The sequence below is a fragment of the Onthophagus taurus genome, chromosome 6 (genome assembly GCF_036711975.1).
Source record: "Onthophagus taurus isolate NC chromosome 6, IU_Otau_3.0, whole genome shotgun sequence".
Taxonomy (NCBI): domain Eukaryota; kingdom Metazoa; phylum Arthropoda; class Insecta; order Coleoptera; family Scarabaeidae; genus Onthophagus; species Onthophagus taurus.
The window spans coordinates 29,816,664-29,837,134 of record NC_091971.1 but is presented as its reverse complement, the minus strand read 5'-3'; the positions used below and the strand labels follow the sequence as shown (position 1 = coordinate 29,837,134).

General features: G+C 33.1%; 1 non-coding gene and 1 pseudogene across 1 annotated transcript; one reads left to right on the top strand and one right to left on the bottom strand.

The window, feature by feature from the left end:
* Window positions 1–1,331: 1,331 nt before the first annotated feature.
* Window positions 1,332–13,002, top strand: LOC139430184 (uncharacterized; annotated as a pseudogene).
* TRNAA-AGC (transfer RNA alanine (anticodon AGC)) lies at window positions 3,473–3,545 on the bottom strand. The gene has a single exon. It is a non-coding gene; the product is annotated as a tRNA-Ala (tRNA).
* Window positions 13,003–20,471: the final 7,469 nt, after the last annotated feature.

Here is a 20,471-nt window from a genome sequence, read left to right as displayed (position 1 = left end):
ATTATACGCAGTTCCTGTAACAGAAAAGAATCCGCAAAATCCGAGAAACTTGCCAGATATTGAAAATATAAATATCAATGAAACTATTTAGCTAATTATTTTTTATCACCAAATGTAGCTTTACCATAGCAATGGAATTATTGTTTATAAAATGTTAAAATGAATATAATAATATATGAAATAATTCTTGAATTACCTGTCCATTTCATCTTTTGACCTATTGCAGACCAAGCTTTTTCGGTAACATCTTTTCTAGAGTGTTCAGCTAATGTATGATTATATATTTTCAATTAACTGAACAAATTTCACCGTTTGATCGCTTTTATCTTCCATTTTTACTTTTTATTTTATTTATACGGCGTTACCTCTACGCCAAGCGACCAACACTGCTGTACGCCGGCCGCTATGCAGCTTGCATGTTCAAACCAGATCGCGACGCTGCGTCGCCATGTGCAGGTTTTCATTTAAAAACACGTGAGATGCAATGAAGCGTACGTCTTCTTACAATCGTGTCTAATACGCGTCTATGATGAGCAGCTCCGTGTGCAGAAGGCCTTTGCTGGACGAAATCGCGACGCTGCGTTGTCTTCTGCAGATTTTCATTTAGAAATACGTGAAATGCAATGAAGCGTACGCCTTCTTACAATCGTGTCTAATACGCGTCTATGACGAGCAGCTCCGTGTGCAGAAGGCCTTAGTTTAAAAATCATCTATTGTCACTTGTAAAATACTTTTGTTTGGGTTAAGCAAATAAAATTCTTAGGTTCCAAGAATATCGTATTTGAGTATTAAAAATTTTACTATTCTTCAATTAATAATGTTTTCTTACACTAACAAAATAATATGCTTGTTTCAAGTAAATTAAACTAAAAAACATATATTCTTGATTCCAAGAATATATTTCTCTCTGAGTAGAAAAGTTATTTAGAAAGGTTACTTAAAAAATATGATATGTTTGATTGTAAACCGGTTGGTACCCCTATGGAGAATAATTTTGATTGTAATGTTTTAAAAAGAACTAAAAGCAAAAGTACAGAGCTAGAGCATAAATGTAGACAAATTATTGGTTGTATTATGTATAGTATGTTAGTTACTAGACCTGATTTATGTTTATGTATTAGTATATTATCAAGATTTCAGAGTTGTGCTCGCTAAAAATTGTTTATATCATTAAAACGGGTATTACGTTATATTCAGGGAACGTTGGATCTAAAATTAACTTTCAAAAATATAACACTAATGTAATATTAGGGTATGTCGATGCCGATTGGGGAGGTGACACAGTGGATAGAACATCAACCAGTGGTATTTGTTTTTTAATACATGTGTGTATGGTAGCTTGGACATCTAAGAAACAAAGTACCGTGGCTTTGTCAACAACTGAAGCCGAGTACGTGTCGTTATGCTTAGGAATAAGTGAAGCTTGTTGGTCGGCTATACGTTCAATAAAATCTCATGAACAGATGAAAAGAATGAAACATTTAGATATTAAATATCATTTTATAAAAGATAAAATCAAAACAGAGTTGATTGAAATTGAGTATATTGATAGTGGTATACAACTAGCTGATACATTTACTAAACCATTAAATGGCATTAGATTTAAGCAGTTAAGAGAAGAAATGTTAAATTGATTTCTTTGTTTATTTTTTTGCAACAAGGTTCTGATTGAGGGAGGGCATTGAGGTCTTATATATAATCTAGAGTGCGTATGTGGTGGTGGTGGGAGTAATCAGAAAATCAGACATGTTGGATGTACCGACCTGAACTTAGCTATAGTTTCAAGTCTCTATTGTACCTACAATTATAATCTCACAATTCTCATAAACATATTGTTATTTTTATTAAAAGTTTATTTTTGTTGAAGGTTTTCGAATTCTTTTTGTTTCACATATGTTTTTTTATAATTTGGTAGGTTGGAAGATTATTTACAACAGTCCTTAAAATGTTTTTGGTTACTTGACTTGAAATTAACAATGAAGTTCAAGTAAAGTTTATTATTCAGGAATGTTCAGTTCTTTTAAAATAAACTAACAATTGTTTATAAACAAAAGGTTAACGTGATCAATCAGCATTGTTTTAAATATTTTCTTCTTAGTTTATGTTAATTATAAGGGTTATTGGTAAAAATTATTAAGTTCTTTTAAAATATTATATAATTAATAATTATTTATCAATAAAAAATTAATGTGTTTTGTTTTGGTTATTATTTTCTGTCTTTCCAGTTCATAATAATGTAAATTCTTGCATAAGTATATACTTATGCACACGGGGCTGCTCATCATAGACGCGTATTAGACACGATTGTAGGAAGACGTACGCTTCATTACATCTCACGTGTTTTTAAATGAAAACCTGCACATGGCGACGCAGTGTCGCGATCTGGTTTGAACATGCAAGCTGCATAGCGGCCGACGTACAGCAGTGTTGGTCGTTTGGCGTAGAGGTAACGCCGTATAAATAAAATAAAAAGTAAAAATGGAAGATAAAAGCGATATAAAAATTTCGAATTTCCCGCTAAGTTGGTACATCTAACATGGCGACCTTTTAGCTTTTAGCTTCATTTTAGGCGTGGTGGGGACAACAGCATACGCACTCTAGATTATATATAAGACCTCAATGAGGGAGGGTGTTGAAATAGGGTTTTTGTAAGAGACGAAGTTGGCAATAGTGATTGTGTGTAAGTGACCGCGTGTGGATTTGTATAAGTAAAAAATAGTAAAAGTTGTTATTAAAGAATAAAAACGTTTTTGTTACATCTTAAGTTTCTCCTGGCGTTTTTTATTTTAATTAAGCCACGAGTAATACCTTGCCTTCTTTCAGTACTCCTACAACATGAATATATTTCCCAGAAGAATGTTCTGTTGTGACAATGTTTCTATAATATGTACTTCACTTCAACTTACAGTTTCTCCCAAAACTTTTATTTCCCTGCTATTTACTTTTCATTTCAAAGCATATGGAGCAAATAATTCTTCTACAACTTATTTCTTAGTACTTAAGTTAGATACTTCTTTGCTCTTTACTTCTTTTGTAAAACAGTCTTTTGATTCTTTAAAATGTTCTGTTCTTTCGGAAGTAAAGTCATAATATTTAAATTGTCTTCGGGCAGATTTTTGTGTTGTTGTTTTAAATTTATTGCTTCTATTTTTATCCTAAGAGGATCCTTTTTTCGAAATTTAAACATCAGCATGTTCGGGTGTTCCTACAATTTTCATTTTTCAATTCTTTAAAGTTATTTTTCAATTGGAAAGCAAACTTAGCCTAGCTATAGTCAAACTTATTTTTACCATGTCTAAATTTGGCTCTAAACACCTGAGATAAATTTGCAGTAATTCATTTTCATTATAAAATATTAACAACATTAATACTGCAACAGGTTAAAAAAATATTTTAAGCTCATTAAAATCACCTCAGCTTATGAGCTCAGGCGTAAAACACTTACGTTCAAATAAAATTAAAAATGTATATTTGGAGGCGCCGGGCATCGATCCCGGTACCTCTCGCATGCTAAGCGAGCGCTCTACCATCTGAGCTACGCCCCCTATAAAGAACCAGAGAAAACACAATTAAGATCTGAATTTTTGATAGCAATACCCTTATAATGTAGATACAGTTTTCTTCGAATTCATCGAAGATGAAAACTTAAAATTTTGTTACAAAAGAGGAAGATATCGAATAGTAATACCCTATTGCAGTGTTGTATAAATTCTGCGTACAAATCACCAAATTAAACAATTATTATGTGACAGGGCCTTATTATCGATGGCTATCAATCAAGTTGGACTAAGCTTCATTGATACTCTTCATTTAATTTAATAAAGATTCAGGTACTTCAGATACATTCTCATATTGATGAGCAAATGTTTGTTCACAAATACTGATACTTACCTTTTAAACGTGCTATTCAGTTGAACTTGATGACTTTGCTGCTAATTTGTTAATTAAACATTGAGCCGTACTATGTTATATTTCATTTGATTTGCGATATATCTTATGTGTCAATAATAAAATGAATTACATACTTAGTTTTGTACTGTTTGGACTCCTTGACCTTGGTATTTTCAAGAATTCGTAAAATTGTTTATAATCGTCTTCTACCCATTGAAGCAATGTTTTGATATTTTTAAGTTTTGTTTCTAAGATTGGTAAATTATCATTGTAAGCTATTTGTTTTGGCAATTGTATCTGGATATTATTTGCTCTTTTTCGATGTGTCAGCTTAAAGGTGTTCACTTATTGTATTAACTGACCTTAACAAAGCCAGGATTTGGTGCTTCATGAACAAAGTGGTGAAATTTTGACTTGAAATTTTGAAATTTTGACAAAGTGGTGAATTGGCGAAACAACTCATAATTGCATTACCCAAATATATATTTTCAATTTGAACAAAATTATGTGGATTTTTGTACTCAACATCTTCTATAGGTGTTGCTTCTAAATAATTTCGTTTTATATAACAGTCTAGAAAAGTTTTTAACACTGTTTCAATATTTGAATATAAAACATGAATTTTAATAGATTCTGACTGCATCTCTAAATTTAGGTTGTTAAAAAGGGGTAACACAAAATCCAAAAAATGAAAATATAACTTAATGGAAGGATTTTTTAAACTTGCAAGTATACATTCAGCTGAACTATTTCTTTTTTCAAAGCAAACTTGTGTAAAGTATAATATTACAGCGTTGTATTGTTCCAGTATCCTTTTAACAACTAAATGTAAAGACAACCACCTTGTCTGAGATGGCTGTAACATTTTATGGGGTTTTACGTTAGCAAATTGTTGAAATAATGAAAAATCGTTTTGTCTTTTATAACTTTGGTGAAAATAGTTATATATATCTCTGGCAAGTAACTCTACTGTTTCGGGTAATTTTTCACAGGCACTATTTGCACACAAACTAAATGAGTGGTATGTACATTTAATTAAAAATAAATACGGTATATCAATTTTTAATTTTATTGACAGAGAATTATGTATGCCCATCATTACACTGGCTCCATCAGAGCCAAATCCAATAAAAAAAAATTTCTTTGTATTGATATTATATTTGTCAAAGAAATCAACTATACTTTTATAAAGTCCATCAGGTATACCATCTGTTACAGGAATTAATCCCAAGAATAAATCGGTTACATTTGTGTTAAATAAGCGCACAACTAAAGCTAAGCTTTCGATTACATCCACATCAGTGGATTCGTCAACTATCAAAGAAAATTTATTATGCTTTAACAAATCTAAAGTGGTTTCAAAACTAAAACTCCCCATAACATTATTAACCTAAAGCAGTAGTTTTAGTTCTTTTGCTACAAAATTTTTTTTCAATTTCTGAATCCGGAAAACTACTTTTAATACATTCAGATAAATGGTCCATCACATTAAACACTATATTATGCTCTACAGCAAATGCGGCAAACCTGATCTCTGCAATCTTTAACTTATCATCCAAATTTATATTTTTTTTAAAACCCGCCATAGTTTTTAAGGTTTGTTGCGAAATAGATTTCGCATTGGTAATGTGGCTTTTATATTGAGAGTGTTTAAGTAGCTCGGATTTTCCACGAACCAAGTCTTTGTTACATACTTTGCAGTAGGCATAATTGGGCCCTTTCTTGCTGCGTTGCAACCATCCCTTAAACGCGTCTTTTTTTTTCCCAATTTTCTTGATATTTTTGCGAATAGACCTTTATCTTTTTTATAATATGAAGCTCTTTACTCTCCCCGGAGGAAGACGGTGGAGAATATTGATTCCCGCCTTTTGAGGTGGATGGATCTTTCGTTTATCCATATTAATATATGTTAAGAAAATAAAATTATTATACTAATCTATTTGCTTGCATTAAAACGATCTTGAAAAGTTTATTCTCAGTCTTATTTTCGATAAAATACGGTTGATATAGGATACTTTCTGTATTGAAACAATTTAACTACTTACCCTTTTATATGTATTTTGTAGAAACACTTTCTAATATTAGTGAAGACACTAATATTAAAACTTTGTTAACACAAGAACGAATACGGTGAATACCCTGAAATTCGTTTTAAATTGTCGAAATTCAATTTTGTAAACAAAGGTCGGGTATTCCCCACCGTATTTGTTTATTCCTATAACATAATTAAAGAAACTGACTACTACAAATAATTAATTTTAGATTGAAAATTTGCTCCTTTAAAACATAATTTCCATAAAAAGAACAGAAAAGAAATTTATCAAAAATTAAATACTTTTTCGAAACGTATAAAAATCCCTAGATTCGGGATAAATTCCTAGACATGGCAACCCTGCCTGAACACTTACTGGCTTCCATGTGCTTAAAGTATTTGTAAGATTTTTATGTAATATATCTATGCTAATCCCAATTTAATTTGTATTCGTATTTTTGATTTAACCTTATTACGTCTCTGTTCGTATTTAACATATGGTAACAGATATATATTTAACAGATAATTCTTAAGAAAGGTTCTTACTTCAGTTTTCATTCACCTTTTGTTGATAACCTACAATCGGCGAACTAAACTTAACTCACAAGAATACGGTATAAAATATTCACCTAACACTTCCAAATAGAAATTCTGTCGAACTGCATTAGTCAAAATAAAACTTTTATAAGAAATTGATTTATGGATTTACTTTTAGAAATATTTTTTTAATTAGACCCCGTTTTTAAAAAATAATTTCCACAAACATTCCTTCAGTATTTATATTTACTTATTTAACTTTATTTACCAACATGAAGCGTCATCAAACGAAAACCTCTCTACAAATGTTAGTAAATTCATCGTTTGCTCGACAAATATCTTTATTTCGAGCGACATCTCAACCTTAAGAAATAAATTGTAATCTTGAAATTGGAATGAAATATTTAACGTAAAGAAACTGTTCGAAACTATTTAAAATAACCAAGTGTTTTTATATTAAATCATATAGGTATATATTAATTTATAAAATATTTGAGGCAGTTAAAGCGAAGCAAATACTCATTTGAGTACGTCTAAAACATACGTAGGGTTTAATTAATCGAGTAATTAAAGTGCAGCGTTAAACGCTTAGAGGTACAATTAACGATCTTTCACCATCACATTACCATGTTGCGTAATCGTTAGATGGTTTAATTGAAAATAAATAAGTATCTTTATGTTTTAATGAACAAATAAAAAGCTTAATAAAAAATATTGGGATCTTAAGGAAAACTAAATTTATTTTATTCTGTTTTCAAAGATAAGACTGTGCGTGTCGATGCAGATGGAAAACTTAGGGAATGTTTACCATCCCTAAACTTGTCGTAGGGAAGCCGCAATTTCAAGTCGTAGCAGTCCGGTTGGTTTCCAAATTGAAATAAACTTGGCGTAAGAGAGGTAAAACTTCAACTAAGAACGACGACCGACCGGGACTACGCGAAACTAAAGCTTTCATTAAAAGTTTTTAGCAGTAGGTACGCAGTCGTGGTGTGTTGGTGGTACTTACAAAGTTTATGTGCCCAACTGAAATATATTATACTTAAGATGGAAATAGAGATGATTCAACATAACGTAGAAATGATTCGCAAAAAGAGAAAACTGTTTTCTGTGTTCTAAACGTATTGATCTCAAAACCTCTCTCTAAAAACTGATTCATTATGTCGACGATTAAATATCTGTTTACCATCGGCGGCAAGTGCTTTTCCTCATTGAATCGCTCTTTATCCCACTTGATACGAAAGTTGAAACTTTTGCAATTAAACTGTTTTCGAAGTAATAAAGATCGCTGATAATGCGTTCATAACTTAGTGCAAGTAGCCCCAGGATTTATAGCCAGGAGGGTCGTTTTCGCGGAAAAAAAAGATAGGAGAGTTTAAAATAAAATGTTTATTTCGTTCATTTTCATCAATCAAATCCATTATTTTTTTGTTTTGGTTAGAGAATTACAATATTAAGATAAAGAGTTAAAAAGATGACTAAAAAAGAAAAGTTTCATTAAAATAATCGATTCAATTCGATTATTCTATATAATAATATCAAATTGATTAAGTTGATTAAATCAAAAATCAAATTGATGTGATAACAATTATAAATTATATTTTCAACTGTAAATTTATCAAAATTCATTTAGAAAGAGGATAGTTAATAACTTTTCAACAACGAGTAGATAGCGTCACCTGGATTAACATCAGCAAGATCTACTTGCAACATTAGAATCCAGATTTCGATCGATTACCACGTGAACCCGTCCACGGATGCAGCTTTTTCATTAACTAGACTTCTACATCTCTTTTGAATTCCTCATTGAACTCATTAACCGCAAATTCTGTAGCTGACTTTATTGTACTCGATTTGAAGAACACACCATTAGTATAGTTGGATCGGTTACTGCTAAAACAACCTAAGTCACTTTATGGCCATTTTGAGTTATCCATGTAAACACATAGTTTCGATCATTCCCAGCTGTTTGGTGCTGAAAGAACTTATGTGCTGATAACTGTTACCGAATTACAGCCATGTCGACACAGCCATTTACTGCTGAAACAACTTAATAATAAATCGCCGACTTTGGTTGTTTCTGTAACAAATGCTGGTCTGGCGAGCCATGCCGTGCTCAAACCTAATCTCAAAATAAGTTCGCGTTGTTAATCGTTTGTCAAAGTTAATTATTAATAATTATGAACGGAATAGAAGCTGCAGAGAAAGAAGACGCTATAGAGTTGTCCAATGAAATGCTTTGACGTTATAAGTTGCACAGAAGTTAATTTTTACAAAATTTTATAGTAGGAAATCAAAAACTGAGCAAGACATTTACCTGGAAGGGCTACTACAAGCTACAGCTGTAGCCAAAAGACGAAAACGCAAGGAAAATGGGATGAATAGAAGTAGATCATTTCTACATTTTGTTAATATTGAAGAAAAAAGAATAAAGGTTTGTCAAGGAGCATTTGCAATACATGGTATTAGCTTGAAACGAATTAAAAAAATTAAGCTTTTACTTGTGAGTAATGTAGTTCCTTGTGATAAACGGGGTACAAATATTAAAGGAAATGCCATTGAAGGAAGTGAAAGAGGACTTGTTAGAACTCATATCTTGTCATTTCCAGTTAATGAATCTCATTATTCTGGAAAGGAGTTCAAGTATCTACATGCACGGCTTAATGTAAAAACAATGTACGAGTTGTTTATTAAAACAATTGATGTCTCTAGAGTTTCTAAGAGATAATGCGAAAAGAGCCGCTGTTGCTGAAAAGCTTATTCATGAAAGACGGGCGAAGAAGTTCTACAATGCTTTAAAAGCTACTACAGAAGAATGTAAAAAACGACGAGATCTTGCAGCTATTGCATTTGATTACATGTAGAATCTACAACTGCCACAGATCCCTGTACAAGATCTCTTTTATCTATTTCCATTAAGTGTAATTGTGTTCTGCAATCACGACTTAAAGACAAACAAATCCTTTTTTTACATTTACCATGTTTTTTTTGATGTAAATGAACTCCGATTATTTTCTGATAATTGTCCAGGACAAAACAAGAATCTTAACTGAAAGTGGAAGGTTTCAATAGATATACGAGGACATTCTTTATTGCCCTGTGACAGAGATTTTGGAGTGATTAAGAGAAGCTTACGGAAAGTTGACCGAGTTTATGATGTCCATACATTCACTGAACTTATTATAACTTCTAGTGCCAAAAATGCTATTACTGTAAAGGAAGTTGCAACAGAAGATATCATAGATTATAAAAATTGGTGGTCAAAATACTATAAGGCTACATGTGCTTCTGATGAAGCTAAAAAACATTCTACTTTCGTACTTTGGTCAAATGTTGAAGATTTATTCTTCTTTTCAAATCGCATGGCTGATTGTTTCTCGAAATCATTACTTCATGCCTTAATTACCAACTTTTCTACGATTTCCACATCATTATCCTCAGTGCTGATGTTTTCACTAGGAACTAGGTTCGCAAATATTTTGTTTTGAATGTGTTGATTTTGAACCCTATACTGGCACCTATTCGGTGGCGGTCATGTAGCATTATGCCTATCTCTTTCAGTTGTTCTGTGATACCTCTCCTCCTCATTTCGTCCCACAACATCTCTCTATCCACGTTATCAAATGCAGCCTTCAAGTCTATAAACAATCAATATAACTTTCCTCCATTCTTGTTCAACTCTCTATCTACCAGGTGTTTCAATATATCATATTCAGTATATATTGTCAATTGCCCCTCTTCCCTTCCTGAATCCCGCCTGCCCAGCCGGCAACAACTCCCCCCTCTCCATTTCCTCTTCCAACCTCCCCAGCAGTATCTTTGCATAAATTTTGAAAGTTGTGCCCAACAGGGTGATCCCTCTATAATTGCTCACCCCCTTTTACTCCCCTTTTTATACAGTGGGCATATTATCCCCATCCTCCACCTGTCCGGAAACCTCTCCCCTATCCATACGTCGTTTATTACCTTCCATAGCTTTTTCTTCACTGCCTCCGTCGCCTCCAAAAATGCCTCATTCTGGATCTCATCCTCTCCTGGCGCTTTTCCCCTCTTCAGTCCCCTCAACACTGCTTCCATTTCTTCCAGTGTTATATCCTCTCCTCCTTGCACCCCTCACTCTACCTCTCCCCGTTCTCGCTCTTTCACCCCTCCTAACAATCCTATTTATTAGGTTCTCCATTCAGTCATTTGTATATCTCTGCTGATTTCCTCTCTTTCCTTCCTCATTCTCTTTAAATATCTCCATACCTCATTTTCTTCTTTCACTAATACTTATTATTCAATCACCACACAATCCTCCGTCTCTACTAACCCTAAAGGCTTGTACAGACAAGTTTAGTAATTTAGTCGAGTAGCCACGTTTACTAGATGGCAACTGTCCACATTTAATACGCTCAAGACACTTTAGTGGTACTCAAAATGGACACACGACGGGCAATTAAATAATATTATAAGAAATATAATTCACATACTTATAGAGGAAATTGAACAAGAAGTGTCTGAAAAACTTAAGCGTATATGGGTTAGAAAGTGGAATGGACAAAGAATTTCATTAGGGGCATCAAATGCTCTTCTGAAGGAATTAGAATTAGAAGATCCAGTAGAATATTCTTATACATTCAGAATGTCGAAAAGTTCTTTTGATTATTTATTAAATAAAATAAAATCTCAAATTCAACGGAAAGATACTCACATGCGAAGTGCATTTCCAGCAAAAATTAAGCTACATCGGTGTTATATTTTCTTGCAACGGGAAGCAGTTTGAGAACTTTTCAGCATTTATATCGGCTTGGAAAGTCAACCATTTCTGATTTTATTCCAGAGGTCTGCGATGCAATCTACAAAGCGTTGAAGGAATTTATTCAAGTATGTAATAATAGTTAACAATAGTTATTAACTATTAAAACGACGGATATTAGTAATAATAGTTATTTAATCCTGTCGTTTGTTGTTCTTGTTGGGTCAACTGTCGCTGACCATAAAGAAATGCCAATTTATTCCGTAACACCTTTATTTTTAAACTAATGGTCAGCTTTTAAATAAAAAAAAACGTAAAATAATACAGAAACAAAATAAAACGATACGCTTATGTTTATTTACAAAATTTAAATTAAAGTAATTAGTAAGTTAGTTATTGGTGAATATTAGCAGTATTAAAAGCCGTATAATAACATTACTAGTATTTGTTGTTTTATATTCCACAGTATTCTGATTACTTGCACATGACTGAAATGGTGCGGCGGTGTCATCTTGAGTTTCAGCGGAAATTATTTCAGAGGAAAATAAAGATTGATCAATTAACAGAATATGGCGAAAATGGCGAAGAATATGGAGATGTACAAATTAGTTGCGATATTTCAACAATGTTTTGGTTTGTAATTAATTGCAACCGAATGTTGTTCAAATATGTTTGAATATATTATTGAGCCTCCAAAGCCTTTGTAATAGCATTGATTTTAAATTGAAGTTCGATGTTTCTACCAAAAACCTCAAACTCGTTTTCTTCCACTGTGATATTACAGATTCGCTGATGATTCTGCTGATGCTATGATTCCTTTTAATTAATCCTCCATTGTTTTAATCTGTGCTAATCTTCGTCTTTTATTTGTAGTATGTGGAGTTAGTGCAGAACCATAAACTGATTCTTGTGTTGAATTTTCGGGAGATGCGATTGACTGTTCGATGAAATTATCATTGTCTTCTTGATTGTCAACACCTTCCAAGTGTACAGCACTCAGAGTCTGAAAAAGTTAAATTAGTCTGTTATAAATTCACTCGCAATGTCGGTCGCATATTTTTATATATACATGTTACAGTTTCCATATATTTTTATAACAATATTGAAAGTAAGATAAAAAAATATAAACTATATTTTTATTGTATTTACTATTGTATATTTCTTGGAGTATAAATGTGTGGCCTACATCCATCAGTAAATAAATAAATAAAACAATATTGAACTTCCTTAATTCATATAAAATAACTTCTAATTGTAATATAACCTTTTACCATTTTATTTTATCTTTTAGGTTTCAAATTAAAATTACTGGAAAATGATTGAAAACGGATTCCGAGAAAAATGGCAATTTCCTGGATGTTGTGAAGCTGTGAATGGCAAGCACGTAGTCATCAAAGCACCTGACAATGTCGGAAGTTTATTCTATAATTACAAACAATCAAACAGTATTGTGTTGATGTCTGTAGTAGACCATTACTACTGTCTTCGTTATATAGATGTGGGATGCAACGGTAGGGTTTCTGATGGAGGAGTGTTTTGTCAATGCAATATATACCGTGCTCTAGAGAATGGTTTATTACCAAAAAATTATTTCTTAGTCGGGGATAATGCATTTCCGTTAAAAAAATATATGCTTAAGCCCTTTCCAGGAACTGGTTTAACCCTTAAGCAGAAGGTATTCAATTATCGATTATCGCGTGCTAAGAGGATTGTGGAAAACGCTTTTGGTATAATGGTCAGTAGGTTTAGAATCTTTGAAAAACCAATTCATTTTCGTCTTAATAAAGTGGATATAATGGTAAAATAATGGTAAAAGCATGTTTTGCATTACATAACTGGCTCAGGATTTCATTATAGTCTCTTTCAAGACTATCATTCTGTAGACCTGAAAGATCAAGTAAGAGGTACAATAATGAAAGGTAATTGGAGAAATTTGCCACAGCCGCTTTGATTACTTCCACTGCCTAGAACATTAATAAACCGTTCAACACGCCGACCTCAAGAATTTAGAGAAAAATACGCTGATTGTTTCGTAGGAGAAGAGTCAGTGTCTTGGCAGTTGAGAATGATACATTAGAGAGAGCATGCTTTCTTATAAAATTAAACATATCGTTATTTTTATTACAACACATAATAAAACCTGAATACTTACCAAATTAGTTTGAGTTTCTGTATTACTTAACACATTATCCAGTATTTGAAACCATTTTATGGATGGAATATCAACAATATCTGTTCTAGCTGAAAAGTCTTCTCACTGACGGCAAATATTCTCAATTCTTTCCATACTGTATAAAAATAATTTGGTAACTTAATTTTGAACTCGTCTCATGTACTTTTCAGTCATGCTTGAAAAAGACGGGTTTGCCAGTTGAAACAGTATCGCACTGAAACATTCTGTTTAATAAACATTTCTCATCGCAAACCATTGGTTGATTATTTTTAACATTACTACGATGAACCGCGAATCCCAAATTTCTAAATCAACAATATCGGCACTAGATCCAAATTACATAATTACATAATCCTGGACAGCTCATCCGTTGTGGTAAAATCATCTCCCCCATTGAACAACACAATTGCATACTTAGCGTCACTAAGTAAGTGAGACGTTTGCACAAAATTTGATGACGATTCCTCTTACCGCATTCTTCATATCTCTTGCCTTCAGGCTCTTTGATGATGCCCGAATCCATAACACCTGCAGCATCTCTTAACATCTGTAACTTCTTCCAGCCTACACAAACTCCGGCAAGAATACAACCTCCCGAATAATTAATAGCTATTTACACAGCCTTCTCGTTACTTCACTCACACGGTTGAAAACCTTCCTATCTCTTGTCACGATCTTGAATGTCACCTTCTTTCCGTCTTGAACTTTTTCAGCGATATATCGCCCTCACTTCTTCTTATACTCCTTTTCCATCACAATTCTATTATCATTGTCCACTTTATATACTACGTCTTTCGGGTTCGTAGTGTTGAATCTGTCTCTATTATCACTCCCTTATCTTTTAACTTGGTTAACCTATTAATTTCTATCCCCCACCCTATTATCCTTCTTTAAGTTTTCAACTACAGTTTTCCTTACTTCCTCACTATCCTTTAAACCCTCTCCCCTCTTTCTACTTCGATGCGTACCATTCATGACCTCTGAGAGGATTTTGGAATCGACTCTGAAAATATCTAAAGTGGTGCTGGAGTTTACGTACCCGAAGAATAACCGCTAATAACCGGTATAACACGTTGTGCAAAGCACTGTCCAGCCGTAACGTTTATAGGAAAACAGAGCTAATAATTTACAAAGCCCTTATACTATGTGGTTACTTATGGTGCAGAGACATGGACACTTAGCAGGCGAAACGCCGACTTCCCAGATACAACTTTGAATTATGTTACCAACTGTTAGGAAAACACGAGGAACTCGATGTCATGGCTAGAATTAAGAGCATGCGATTGGCGCACCATGTGGAACGAGTACAAGAAACATATGACACACGAGAAAGGAGTACAGAGGATGCCACCAAGGTAAGATTTAGAGGCTGAAGGATAGTTGCACGGAATAAGGATGAATGTAGGAAGCAACTTCGGATAACTTCGCACAGGGTGGCAGCGCCACAGATGATGATGATAATATACTCCTTATTTAGTCCAGATGTTGATCCATGTCTACATCGTTAGTGTACTATCTATATGTATACCAAATTTAATCACCGTAGGTAATTGCATTTAAAAATAGCCGAAATGGAATCAATAGGTCTAAAGACTTATATATCCATCAAAATCTCAAGATCGAGTTTTTACACGGTTGCGATATTCGATTTACTTTGCACATACGAAAATTTAAAAATAATTTCCCTGTTGACCTTTCTGGTACGGAGTGGGATCTCCACTGTATCCCAAAGAAATGTTATTTCTCCTATTTCGTTCATAGATTTATGTTATTTGCTATTGCACCAGCAATTACTTATTCTACAAAGTTTATTATTACACCTAAAACAATTTAAAACAGTGCTATAGGTGGTTCACTCTTACAACCCACGCACGTAATACTGTTTATTATGATGTGTCATGATCTGATTTGTGTAAAAATTTGTTCAACCAACCCTACCATACCACGCTGTTCAGTGTATGACATCACTGGCCCTCATTACGGCGTCCTTCGTATGCAGAGACCTCGAGACATAGTGAATACCAAACCAGGCCTGAATCGGAAACCGTCAAAAACATTGTAGGTTGTTTGAAGTTGTGCAATTTTACCGGGAATATAACATTAAGAATCCTAAAAAGAAAAGGACCTGGATTCCAACAGATAGATTTGAAGTTTATGTTGTAACAGGTGTTCTAATTACAATGGGGGCTCTAAAAGCAAAAAAAGAACCAGTGAGAATCCTTTGTATTCACGAGGTATATACCGTCGCCATGTCTCGTGAAAAAATTCAGCATCTTATCTCATTTATGAGGTTTGATGATTTTACAACTAGAATAGAACGACGAAATACAGACAAACTTGCGGCAATTAGAGAAGTTTTTGAGTTATTTGTGACTAATTGTAAAGATAGCTACAAGCCAAATACCCATCTTACAGTGGACGAACAACTTGTTGGATTTAGAGGCAGATGCCCGTTTCGAGTATGTATAAAAATAAATAATAAATAATGTTATAGATGTAAAGAATAAATCTAAGCATAAAACCAGTTGTTGCGATGTCACAAGATTAAAATCATAATTTACATTTACGTTCAACCTTTTATTAAATATAAAAATTTTAGTTACGCAGTTACTACATGGCAAAAGAAACGATTTTCCCATAATTGGCTTCGATATGTACATTCTTGGAGCAACATTTACACATGAGATATGATGGCGACTTCTTGAAAACGTGCTTAAATCGTTATCAAACAGAATTTGGATTTACGATACAAAACAGAAATGTTATTATTGGTGATATACGTGTGAGAGGAATTGGAAAAACATTATTGGATGAAGATAAAGAAGATCCGATTACTGAAGTGAAACCTAACCCCGAAAAAATTGTTAATACTTATTTTGAAGAAGGTTTATTTTATTTATAAAACTAAAGTTTATTTGTTGGAAAAATTAAAATCCGGACAAATATTAGATGGCCCGGCAATAATCACGGATAAAGTCAGCATGATTATAGTTGAACCTGAATGTAACGCTCTAATTACAAAAAGAGGTGACATCAAAATTACAATTGGCACAGGAAGGATAAAAGAAATTGGAACGGAACTTGATTCTATTCAACTTAACATATTTAGTCACAGGTTTATGAGTATTGCAGAACAAATGGGACGTATCCTTCAACTAACTTTAATTTCCCCCAATATAAAGAAAAGATTAGATTTTCCTTGCGCTCATTTTGGAGCGGATGGCGGGTTAGTTTCTAATGCACCTCATATCCCAGTTCATTTAGGTGCAATGCAAGTAGCTGTACAATATCAAATGAAAACTAGAGGTGTTTTTAATGATGGAGATGTTATTTTAACAAACCACCCAGTAGCTGGTGGGTCCCACTTATCCGATTTTACAGTAATAATTCCAGTTTTTCATAGGTTAGTATCTGCATTTTCATTATTAGTTTTTGTTTTATTTTATCGTAATTTTATCGCGGTCATCACGCAGACATTGGAGGAATAATCCTCGGCTCAATGCCACCTCATTCCATCCATTTATTGCAAGGAGCCGCATTCAAAAGTTTTCTATTAGTAGAATCCGGAAGATTTCACGAAGAAAAATTTACCGACAAAATTCAAGATTTACGCGCTTAAGTAGCTGCCAATAAAAAGGGCATACAATTAGTGAGCGAATTAATTGATTAATATGGTTTAGAGGTAGTTCAAGCTTATATGAAACGTCTCACGTATCTAGTCTTGGAAATAAGTAGCCAGGATTTTAATTTAAACTCCCAGTTAATCATTTACTGGATTTAATAAGCATTTGCCAACTTGTTCAAAGAAAATTAAAGCTAGAAATCTTCGACTTATGCCCTGCGTTTAATACAACATAACTCATACACTTATTTAGCTGTGCAATGATAAGGGAACATTTATTATTGTCGTGATTAAGATAAAATAATACAATCCATATATTGAAGACAATAACAGTGTGATGATAAAGTTTGGAACATAATTCATAATTGCTTTATTCAATATTTTCAAGAAAAACGCTCGGACTTTTAAAAAAGCCAACTTGTGACGTAAAAATTTCATGTATGACGTGACCTATTTCGAAACCGGGACGTCATCATGACTATTTTTAAATGGCAACCCAATTTTTTTTGCTGTTTTTCGATAGTGCCCCTTACTACCTAAATGATGATGTAAAAAAATTGGCACCTTATATAACAATTTAAAAAAAAATAGCACATTCACTTTAAAAAATAAAAACGTAACTTTAATGAAAAAATAATTATTGAACCACAAAAAACAAACAAAATTTAGCATAAATGTTCAAATTGTTCTCCACCAACCATTTGACATTGACCGATACGAGTGTAAACACTTTGTACACTGCGCTAAAAATTTCAGGAGTAATTTGCTCCACTTTAGCGCGAATTCTTTGCTGTAGCTCCTCTAAATTATTAGGTCTATTAAAATAAACCTTGGATTTTAAGTAACCCCACAGAAAAAAATCCAAAGGAGTCAAGTCTGGGGAACGTGATGGCAACTCAATTGCTCCTCGACGCCCTATCTGTCTTTCATGAAATGTGGTATTTAGATATTGACGGACGTCTAAACCAAAGTGAGGAGGCGCCCCATATTGTTGAAACCAAATATCCTGATGAGCCACATCTGCCTCGTGATCATTTGGAAAAATTACTGCCAGAGCTGGCATTAAATCTACTCGCAAGAAATTTAGATAACTTGCTGCTGTCCATACGTTCTCTTTGCCTCGACGTTGACTGTGGGAGTCTTGAATCCAGTGAGGATTTTCTCGTGACCAATATCTGGAGTTGTGACGATGTACTGTTCCATTCAGGCAAAAAGTGGCTTCATCAGAAAATAGAATGTTGTTAAGAAAATTAGGATCTTCATCGCATAGTAACATTAATTGTTCACAAAACTGTAAACGGCGATCTGAATCATCCTCGTGTAACTCATGTATCAATTGCACTTTGTAAGGATGATACTTCTCTTCTTTGAATAATTTTACCACGAAAGATTGCTCCACGTTGTTATTTAGGGCTAGTTGCCTTGTAGAATGATAAGGATTTTCTTCAGCTTCAACCAATACTATTAATTGTTTATCACCATTTCAATTAATGGCAGGTAAAATAATTGAAATTAATTATCGATTTAACATTTAACAAGGTCTTGATTCACTGATTTCCACCTGTCGAATAGTACATGACAACGTGCCAAAACCAGGGATGAAAAACGAAAACGTAAAAATATTGAGAGAAAATGTAAAAACAAGTTTTTTCCCATTAAAGTTACTTTTCTATTTTTTAAAGTGAATGTGCTATTTTTTCAAAAAAATTGTTATGTAAGGTGCCAATTTTTTTACATCATTTAGGTAGTAAGGAGCACTATCGAAAAATAGCAAAAAAATGAGGTTGTCATTTAAAAAAGGTCATGATGACGTCACAGTTCCGAAATAGGTCCCGTCATACATGAAATTTTTACGTCACAAATTGGCTTTTTTAAAAATAAAATTGACCTGTCCTAGTGTTTTTCTTGAAAATATTAAATAACGCAATTATGAATTATGTTCCAAACTTTATCATCACACGGTATGCAGTCTAAACCAGCTAAGTACGGCATAAAAATATGGGCCCTAGTAGTAGTAGGAAAAATATGTTGTACCTGACTTGGTTTCATGCCTTGGTCGAGGTTATGGTATTAGTACCGATAATTTCTTTACAAGTATACCATTAGCTAATGAACTGTGTAATCGTAATCTTATATTGTGTGGCACACTCCGACAAAACAAAAGAAAAATTCCGCCAACACTGTTGCCCAATAAAAATAAACCAAAAAAATCCTCCGTTTTTGCTTTCACGAACAATTTAACATTGACTTCTTACGTATCTAAGAAAAGTAAATCAGTAATAGTACTCAGTACTGAGCATCATGACAATAAAATAAGAAATGAGGATAATCATTTCAAGCCGGACATTATAGAACATTGCAACAGGTGTAAAGGCGCAGTAGATACTATGGATAAGATGGTAAATGAATATTCAGTGAAAAGAGAAACGAAAAGATGGCCCTTTGTATTATTTCAAAATATTTTACACGTTGCAGCTGTAAATGCTTACATAATTTGGACAACTAAAAATTCAAAATTAAAAAGGAATTTTAGATAAAATGGATTCCAAGTTCATCGTATAAGTTAATAAATATAAACCAAAATGAGCGATGAATGATTTTTTATTTATGTTTCAGTGCTACAAAATGTTTCGGGCGATTAACCTCACCCTTCTTCAGGCACGACCTGGGCACGACGTCATTTTCGACGTCATTTTTAACGGTTACCGGTCATGTCAAACACCATATTTGCAAATGAAGAAATACTTTTACTTGAAAAAGGAGGTAAATACGCTATCACTAAATCACAAAATTTAACAACAATGGCCATAGAATTAGAAGCAATAATTAGAAATGATAAATACGAAAAGGATCTAAGAAAGGAAATACAATATATATTACAGAAAGAAGAAGCTAAACAACAAGAGAAGAAAAAGATATGTAAAAAGACGAAGAAAGAAGAAATAATTATAAAAAGAATAAAAAGCAAGATCAAAGAGAACAACCTAATCCTGACTAATGGAGACAAAAATGCAGGTCTAGTAATAATGAATAAAATAGATTATATAACAAAAACAAATGATTTCCTTAAAACTAACAATTATACACTAATTAAAAAAGATCCTACCAACTCTTTCCATATAAAAACCAAAAAAGTAATAAAAGAATGTAGCAACACCTTGACAAAGTTCATTTCCAACACTTACAATTTAACTCCAATGAACCCAAAAACACCTAGATTATCAAAGCTAGCACTACCGAAGCTACATAAAGAAAACACACCCATGCGGCCGATCATCTCAAGCATTGATTCTAGCACATATAGAATAGCAAAGTTTTTGGTTCAATTTTTTAAAATTCATGTTCCCTTCAAACCAAAATTTAGTATCAACAATAGACAAAACGTAATAGAACTACTTCAAAAATCTGATATACAGAAGGAATCATTAATCATTTCATTTGATGTTACAAACTTGTATACAAATATACCCATAAAAGAATC